Source organism: Carassius auratus, chromosome 9, assembly GCF_003368295.1.
Source record: "Carassius auratus strain Wakin chromosome 9, ASM336829v1, whole genome shotgun sequence".
In the NCBI taxonomy this organism is placed as follows: domain Eukaryota; kingdom Metazoa; phylum Chordata; class Actinopteri; order Cypriniformes; family Cyprinidae; genus Carassius; species Carassius auratus.
Window position 1 is genome coordinate 6,948,219 of NC_039251.1, and position 10,642 is coordinate 6,958,860.

Consider the following 10,642-nt stretch of genomic DNA (forward strand, 5'->3'; position numbering starts at 1 on the left):
GGTCTATATATCAGATCAGGATCTGAAGACTATAATAAACACAAATCCAGCTCTAGAGCATCAGATCTCACAGTCAGCTCAAAACAATGATGTGCAGGACACCACTGATGATCTTTATGATTGTGAAGGAGAGGAATGAAGAGCTTCTCTCTCGTGAACACGCTGCTGGAGAAGATTCTTCTGTGTGTTTCAGGAAAAGTTCATCAGTAGTTTAGTGCTCGAGCGCTGCTCAACAATGTTAGAGACACGGCTTCAGATCCACAACAAACCTGCTCCTTCTTCTCATTTACTCATTTATCTGTTGATTTCTTGAATTAATGCAGAGATTTGTGTGAATTCTGCCGTTCTGAAACACCTTGATTGATGATTCACCTTGATTCATTCAGAATATAAATCCATGCACTGAACAGGTGACACTTTTAATGCTCCGATGTGAAGTAAACCAGCTTTTCTTGATTTTATGTCAAGAATACAGTGAAATACGGTCTAAATCTGATGCAGTGCTGTGTAGCGTACAGTAAAACATAAGCACATGCACACAGTCTTGAGATTTACTGCTGCTTGAATTTGTTCTGAATAACAAACACAGAACTTCAGAAGTGCTCAGTTTACTTCACTGCAATCAATGATTTTCTTATGATTTTTGTCTTGATTTCTAGAACAAATATCTAAACATTCCTGAATCAAGATCAATTTACTTGAGAAGCAAAATTATTTCAGATTTTAAATCTTGTTTTGCTCAAAGTAAGATAAAAATAGCTGCCAATGAGGTAAGAAAAATATTAATAATTCAAAGGGAAAACGATTATTTTTCTTGCCATTAGCAGAATCATTACTTCTTTCTTCAGAAAACAGGTCTTTCTATCTGAAGTGATTTTTCTTCTTCAGTAAATGTATCTTGATTTCAGAATGTCAAGGTGTTTTTGCTCAAACAGTGACTGATGATGAAAAGATGAATATTAGTGTCAGAAACGCTGGGTTTGTGATAAATGCGCTCTGTTTTGATTGGCTGATGTCATGTGATCTCTCTCCTCGTCTCCTCATTGCTCTCCGCTGCTGTTCTGCTTCAGAAGTGATCAGGAGGAAGCAGAAAACACTCCTTTAGCAGCTTGATTCATCAAATACTCTTCTGCAGTGACCAGCAGCTTCTGAGAGATGAAACCGTGCTTATAGTACAGTGATATTATATATACATAAATATTAGTGATGGAGGAATATTGATCATTTTAATAACTGATATTAGGGCTAGGTGCATGGAGATAGAATTGTTGCATAATTACAAATTAAAAGATTATGATCCACAAATGAATGTTGAGATTAACAAAAAATATATAAAAAATGATATAAAAATATTGGCAAATAAATATAATGATATTTGAAAATAAAAACCATATTCACAAATATCTTTTTATTCTACAAACAACTTTTCCTGTCATTCATTAGTGAATGTCTTTCTGTGTATTTGTGACTCCACCCACCGTCTGCTCAAGCCAATCAGATAACAGCCACACTTCACTGACCAATCGTAGCACGTTCTCGCTGTAGCCAATCACGTTCTTCTTTACAATCAGCGCAGGAGCAGATTCATTTATTCAGTCTCCTGTAAGAACTGCATTCTATGAACACTTTGTTCAGTCGAGCTGAAGTGCTGTTTGTGTGGTTAAAAACCCTGTTTCCAAAAGACTGTTGGAGTGTAAAGACTGTGTTATACTTCCTGTGTGAGCAATCCAGACACGTACACGGACAGCACGGACACGAACTACTTGTATTTATAATACTGAATGTGAAGAGTATGTTATTACCTGCTGTTCTGTAAAGCACTGCAGTACATTGAGGTGTAAGTACTATATGACACAATTTACACTAAATATGAATAATATCTCACAGTGTAGGAGATCTCAGGATTTCATATCTTGAGTGATGGAGAAACACACACACACACACACACACAAACACATTCTTACTGCAGACACACACACACACACACACACACACACACACACTCTCCACTACTCCATACATCTTAATACAGATTGAAAAATAAAACTAAAGCTCAGCTGTGTAATGAATAGTGTGATTAAATAGATTTGCATTAATGTCTACATAAAACATTAAAAATCCTGAGAGTGTAAAGGAGTTTTTATTCTTTTTGAATGAGGCTTTAAATTATTTATAATATTTTGATTTCTTTTTTGACATTTTAAATCTCAGTCCAGTGATTCATCACACATTGATTTGTTCTTTCTCTTTACTAATGGATTCACAGCTAAACTGATCTGATCTGAGAGAGTGAAGAGTGTGTCATTGTTCTCTACAGGTTGAGTTATTGTGACGTCACAGATGAAGGTTGTTCTGCTCTGACTTCAGCTCTGAGATCAAACCCCTCACACCTGAGAGAACTGGATCTGTCTGTGAATAAAATAAGAGATTTGGGAGTGAAGCGTCTCTGTGCTGGACTGGAGGATCCTCACTGTAAACTGGAGAAACTGTGGTAAGATTATAAATGACACACTGTAAAATATTTGTGAAGTGAAAAACAAATCAGCCAGAAAGCCAGAAAACACAAAGAAAAGAAAGTCAGACAAAATTAAACAAAATTAGGTATTGTTTGTTAATGTAATATTTCCTTCTGATTGGATGAAACTAGGGGTGTCGTGATATACCGGTATTGATGATAACTGTGATATTCAAAGCAACAATTATCAATATGGTGTTAATGAAGTGTGTAACGATATATCGTAATATTTTGTTCCACATTTTCTTTACTCGTCTTATTTTTGTATTTGCAATCAATACGGCCTGTGCATAGTAACACTTTATTTCTTTGTTCAAATCTATTAACAGTTAAACAATTAAAACTGATCTTGAACTGAGTGACTAAACTTCTACATTATACTTTATAAAATGTTAAGTTGGTCTCAGTGCTATGCACTTAATGCCTCATCATTCTTCAATAAGGTTCATTAGTTAACATTTGTTAATTACATTAGTCAACATATATAAATAAGGTCACACTTTATTTTAGGGTCCAATTCTCACTATTAACTAACCATTAACTATGAGTTTTGCCTCAATTAACCCCTTATTTGCTGCTTATTAATAGTTTATAGGGTAGTTGTTAAGTTTAGGGAATTGGGTAGGATTATGGATGTCATGCATTATATGTACTTTATAAGCACTAATAAACAGCCAATATGTTAATAATAGACATGCTAATAAGCAAGTAGTTATTAGTGTGAATTGGACCCTATACTAAAGTGTTACCATAAATAACATAAATAATAATGAACAATATTTCCACAGCATTTATTAATCTTATTTCATGTTAACTTCAGCATTTACTCATGCATTATTAAAATCACAAGTTGTGTTTGTAAACATTAATGCACTGTGAACTAACATGAACAATGAATAACTGTTTTTATTAACATTAACAAAGATTAATAAATTGTGTAATAAATGTATTGTTCATTGTTCATTCATGTTCATTAAAGCATTAATGTTAACAAATGACATTTTATTGTAAAGGTCCCATGAAATGGATTATTTCCTTTTCTTTAAATGCTTTTTAATGTTTCCTTAGGTGTACTTATATTCTTAGTATGATTTTTACATTAAAAATTTAGAAATAAAAATCATTCATCAAATACTCTTCTGCATGTTAGTCACGCTTGCATCAGCTGACAGTCAGCTGTTCCTGACGTGTACCAATCCAGTCTCGTCACTGATCACCTGCGGTCTATTTAAATTCCCATTATTCAGTGTCTCTCCATCGCATCGCTGCTTGCAATTAACTCCCTCCTCCAACCCCAACTCCTCCAACTGAACCTGTAATCCGATCTAACTTATTCTTTCTTTACAGTGTCTTCATTGGAAGCAGTCTTTATGACCTTTTGTTTACAACTCATGTAATTGAGAATTGTAATTATATTTGCTTATAATGGTTCTGTTCTGTACCCCAGGGGGGTTTGTCTTGCTGCTCTCCCCACTCTGTCCAAGCATGGCTGAATGGACAGAACATAACCATACTGCCAACACTAACTGTATGCAATTATAATTGTCATTAAATATACATGAGGGAAGTGGTCCTGATTGAACTGCATTCTATGAACACTTTGTTCAGTCGAGCTGAAGTGCTGTTTGTGTGGTTAAAAACCCTGTTTCCAAAAGACTGTTGGAGTGTAAAGACTGTGTTATACTTTCTGTGTGAGCACACGCACACACAAACACAAACACACTCTTACTGCAGACACACACACACACACACACACTCTCCACTACTCCATACATATTAATACAGATTGAAAAATAACACTAAAGCTCAGCTTGTGTAATGAATAGTGTGATTAAATAGATTTGCATTAATGTCTACATAAAACATTAAAAATCCTGAGAGTGTAAAGGAGTTTTTTTTTTTTAATGAGGTTTTAAATTATTTATGCTATTTTGATTTCTTTTTTGACATTTTAATTCTCAGTTCAGTGATACATCACCCATTGATTTGTTCTTTCTCTTTACTAATGGATTCACAGCTAAACTGATCTGATCTGAGAGAGTGAAGAGTGTGTCATTGTTCTCTACAGGTTGAGAGATTGTGACGTCACAGATGAAGGTTGTTCTGCTCTGACTTCAGCTCTGAGATCAAACCCCTCACACCTGAGAGAACTGGATCTGTCTTGGAATAAAATAAGAGATTCAGGAGTGAAGCGTCTCTGTGCTGGACTGGAGGATCCTCGCTGTAAACTGGAGAAACTGTGGTAAGATTATATATGACACACTGTAAAATATTTGTGAAGTGAAAAACAAATCACCCAGAAAGCCAGAAAACACAATAGTTGTATCAAGATACAGAGATACAGAAAGTAAAACATTGTGTGTCTTTGTTTCTTGTTCATGTGTGGACTTCTGTGTTCATGTTAAAGCTGTTTCTGCATTAGCCACACCTTTACATGGATTCTGTTACACTACGTGCTAATAGCTCGTCTTGTTAAGTACTATCTGCAAGTATGAATAATATCTCACAGTGAAGGAGATCTCAGGTTCTGATATCCTTGAGTGATGGAGAAACACAGACACACACACACACACACACACACACACCACTACTCTGTACATATTAATACAGATCAATATAAAGCTCAGCTGTGTAATGAATAGTGTGATTTAACATAAGAGACTATTTGCAGGGATGAGTTTATAAAGACTGTAGTGTGACGCTCCATGTCTGCTGTTACTGTACTGTTTCTGGTTCTGATTCACTGTTAGTGCTGCGCTTGATTTGAGACGCTTTAATTTGCATTTGGGAACACAACATTCGTCATTAGAAACATTTATAAATCTGTTGTTGTTTACAAAGAAGTTTAGTGTCACACAATCCTTCAGAAATCATTCTGATTTTCTGCTCAAGAAACATTTCTGATTATTATCAATGTTAAAAACCGTTTTGCTGCTTAATATTTTTGTGGAATCTATGATACGACTCAAACATTTGTATAGGATTTTAAAAAAGTGAGAAATTAATCGACAAAGCGACAAAAACTGTGTGAAGGAATTTAAAATGATTTATATTTAATAAATGCATTTACCAATTTAATTAATATATTGATAAATGCAAATAAATGCTGTTCATTAAACTTTATATTTATCCAAAAATAAAGTGCATCATTTCAACACAAAATATTAAGTAGCAAAATGTTCAACATTGATAATAATCAGAAATGTTTCTTGAGATTAAAATAAATTGTAATGACTTCTAAAAGATCACGTGACACTGAAAACTGGAATAATGATGAAGAATATTCTGATTTGCATCACAGGAATAACATTAGATTTTATATTAAAATTTTAAACTTTTTTTGTATTTGTAATAATATTTCACAATATTTATTTTACTTTATTTTGATCAAATAAATTCAGCCTTGATGAGCAGAAGATAGTTTGTAGCTCGGCCACATAAGAGGTATACGTTTATAAAGCTGTTGATTAAATGTTAATCTGATTGTTAATGTTGCACAGCTGTTATTAACCCCTCTAAGCGCCAAAGTCGCAACATTGCGACAAGACGTCACCCTTAATAAAATAGACTGTAGTTCCTTATATGGTGTAATATCTCATTTGTATTCCCTTCCACTAGATGGCAGACACGTAGTACTTTGATTCTAGACCAACATTATGCATTGTTTATGTTCAAAGTGCCGAGCTCTCATGTTATTGAGAGATAACCAATAGATAACCAAGATGGCGGCGCGAACACATCGCAAGGCTCAGCGTCTCTCCAGTTTTTGCAATTTTGCAGTTTTATTCCTGCTCATCTCGGGTCTGTTCGTACTGAACAGCTTTGTTTTAACATCATACACCCGACAGGAGCTTTTGGATATCGGTGAGGACTTTACCAGCAGTTTTATCACCAATCTTCGACTCATCCCTGAGATCGCTAGAACACCCGAGGCTTCGCACTCTACCTGGCCGGGCGGAAGTGCTCGCAGGCGGCGTCGAGATCGTAAACAAAGGCGGGGGAAGCGCGGAGGTCTAAGAGCTAAGCTAAAGCTAACACCGCTCCGGCTCTCTTTAACCAGCATTTTCCTCGCTAATGTGCGGTCACTGGTGAACAAAATGGATGAGTTACGACTCCGCATCACCCACAGTAAGAGACTTCTGGACTGCAATGTCATGGTTTTCACAGAAACATGGCTACACAGTAACGTACCCAACAATGCTATTGAGCTTGCCGGACGTTACACGCTCCGGGCAGATAGAACGGCAGATGACTCCGGCAAGACAAGAGGTGGTGGATTGTGCATTTATGTCAACAAAGCTTGGTGTACGAACACTGTCATTGTTGGGAGACACTGCTCAGCTAACCTAGAGTTTCTCATGGTTAAATGTAGACCTTTTTATCTGCCACGGGAGTTCACTTCCACCATAATAACCGCAGTCTATATTCCACCGGATGCTAATGCCAAGCTTGCTTTGAACGAACTTCATGCAGCCATTAGTAAACAACAGACTGCTTTTATTGTCGCGGGTGATTTTAATCACTGCAAATTAAAAACAGTACTCCCCAAATTTCACCAGCATGTTTCCTGCCACACCAGAGGAGACAAAACTTTGGATCATGTTTATACAAACATTAATGGAGCTTACATCGCGAGCCCCCTCCCCCACCTCGGACAGTCTGATCACCTTTCTTTGTTTCTCACCCCTAAGTATTCACCCCTCATCAACCGTGTGAAGCAACAGTGAGGACCATCAAAGTGTGGCCAACTGGAGCTGACTCTTTACTTCAAGACAGGTTTCAACACACTGACTGGAGTATGTTTGTTTCACAGGCTGCCTGTGGCTCTCACACGGACATTGATATCTACACGTCCTTTGTACTGGATCACATCAATTCCACCATTGACAGTGTAACAACAGAAAAACAGATAACAACATACCCTAATCAGAAGCCATGGATGAAAAAGGAGGTGCGACTTATGCTGAAAGCCCACAACACCGCTTTCAGGTCAGACGACGCTCAGGCCAACAGTAAATCCAGGGCTAACCTGAAAAGGGGCATCAAAAAGGTGAAGTACTGCTACAAGTTGAAGGTAGAGGAACACTTTTCCAACTCTGACCCCCGACGCATGTGGCAGGGCATCCAGATCATCAGTGACTACAAGTCAAGCAACTCCACACCAACAGTCACGGACGTCTCCTTCCTTAACGAACTAAATTACTTTTATGCTCGCTTCAACAGCGACAGCAAGGAGACGGCCACCAAAATCTCCACCTCTTCAGACCACCAACCTCTCAAACTCACCTCCACAGATGTCCACACTGCACTGTGCCGGATCAACGAACGCAAGGCTGCTGGCCCTGATGGCATTCCTGGACGTGTGCTTAGGGCATGTGCAGAGCAGCTTGCAGAGGTCTTCACAGACATTTTCAACATGTCCCTCATCCAAGCAACTGTGCCTACATGTTTTAAGTCCACATCCATTGTGCCAGTACCAAAACTCTCCTCCCAACGTGCCTCAATGACTATCGCCCCGTAGCACTCACACCCATCATTATGAAGTGCTTTGAGCGACTGGTCCTAGCACATCTCAAAGACTGCCTCCCACCCACACTGGACCCACACCAATTTGCCTACCACAGAAATAGGAGCACGGAGGATGCAGTATGCACAGTGCTGCACTCTGCACTCACACACCTGGACCATAACAACACGTATGTTAGGATGTTGTTTGTTGACTTCAGTTCAGCATTTAACACCGTCATTCCCTCCAAGCTGACCACAAAACTTGGAGACCTGGACATTAACACCTCCCTCTGCAACTGGATTATGGACTTTCTGACCAACAGGCCTCAGCATGTTCGGTCAGGCCACAACCACTCCACCACCATCACACTTAACACTGGCGTACCACAGGGCTGTGTGATGAGCCCATTCCTCTACTCCCTTTACACCCACGACTGCAAGCCTGTGCATGGATCCAACTCCATCATTAAGTTTGCAGATGACACCACGGTGATTGGCCTCATCAGTGACAACGATGAGACTGCCTACAGGGAAGAGATACAGCACCTGGCCACATGGTGCGCTGACAATAACCTGCTCCTTAACACCAATAAGACCAAGGAGCTCATTGTGGAGTTCAGGAAGAAGAAAGGAAGCACGCATGACCCCATCCACATCAACGGGATGGTTGTTGAACGTGTCTCCAGCTTCAAGTTCCTGGGAACCACCATCTCGGAGGACCTGTCCTGGACTACAAACACCTCCAGCCTCGTCAAAAAGGCTCACCAGCGCCTTTTCTTCCTCAGGACACTGAAGAAGAACCAGCTGTCTTCAACCACTGCAGAGGGTGGTGAAAACCACCCAGCGCATCACATGGACACCACTTCCTGCTCTTGAGGACATCCAGAGGAAACGCTGTCTAAGTCGAGCTCGCAGCATTCTCTAGGACTCCTCTCACCATGACCACGAACTGTTTAACCTCCTCCCCTCTGGAAGCCGTTTCAGGAGTCTCCGGACAAGGACCACAAGATTTAGGGAAAAAGCTGTCTCCTTGCTGAACTCTGCCCTCTGACACCCCTCAACACCCCCCACACCACACACATAGACTCCTCCCCCTCTTCAACACTCTGATTTATTATTTACTCACAACAAGCAAAAAGTAACTTGTTATTACTTGCACTACTGCCTGTTCATCCAGGAACACTGTATAATCCATTTGCACATTGAAATATTTTTTTCTATGCACTTTACTGTCCATTGCAATACTGTAACTTATGTTCATAGTTCTGCCTATAGTGTACATACACTTTTACATAGCCCATCTGTATAGTATATTCATAGTACACCTATCTGTATATCGTGCTTATAGTATTTAACATCTGTAAATTATGTCCATAATACTTACCTGTATAGTTATTGTACATATTATAGACCTTTATTGTGTACTTACTGCTTATTGCACTTCTGGTTAGATGCTAACTGCATTTCGTTGCCTTGTACCTACATGTGCAGTGACAATAAAGTTGAATCTAATCTAATCTATTGATGCGGAAGAAATTCATTTCATAGCGTGAGTGTAAATCGTGAGATTTCTGAGAGAAAATCGCAAGATGGCTAATACAAAGAGGATGTGTTGCAAATGTTGTTCACCGATTCTGACTCTGAAGGGGAATATTTGCCTTTTGGAAATGACGATCAGCCGTCTAATGATCACGCGTCTCGCGGTACATCTTTGCCGCGAAATGGTGCCACCGTGCAAGGCGAGAGTGTTCACGAAGCACAAACAAGCGATCGTTTCGAGCCTTTGCTCAACGGGGAAGCGGGTGACAGAGGTGAACGTGGTCATAGTGTCCATAGGAGAGCTGTTGCTGATCGCGCACGCTCTAATACTCGGCCGGCAGACAGTACAGGTGCAGTCTGTGTGGAGAAGGTGCGCTGTGTCATGCAATGAATGAGAGGAACCATGCTCTCAAGAACTACCAACTGTGTCACATAGATGCCTGATTGGGCAGATAGCTTGTCAACTGATCAAAAAATAGGCTCATGTATTTTACTATGGCACAGTAATATAGTAATAATCTACTACTTTTTTCATTTTTTTTCCCTGATCATTTGGAATGAGAATAAAAAGACAAAAAACAACAACAACAGCAATCAAAAAAAAAAAAAACTTGCAAATAAGTTCAAACATCCATTCAATATCTATTATTTCCTGAATATTACTGATGAACTGATAAAAAAGTAAGCTACTGTTCACATGTGTTTTGCTACTATATAGTGTAGTGATATAGTAATAATTTAGTACTTACTCCTGTTTTATTGTTGGCTTCCTCTGTTCTGATCATTTGGAACGAGGATAAAAAAGACATATACACACACAAAAACATGCAAATATGTTCAAACATCAATTCAATATCTAATAATTCCTGAATATTATGAAATTCGAGATAGCCGCCCATGGTGACGTCATAATATGCAAATTAGATTAGTATATTTACACCCCACGTAAACTTTCGATCATGCCAAACATTTTTCTAATTGACAGTAGATCTCTATCTTTAAGCCCTTTCAAGTCACAAGCTTTTGAAATCTTGATGCCAAAATACAACATTTTTTTCCAAAAACCCTGGCGCCTTAAGG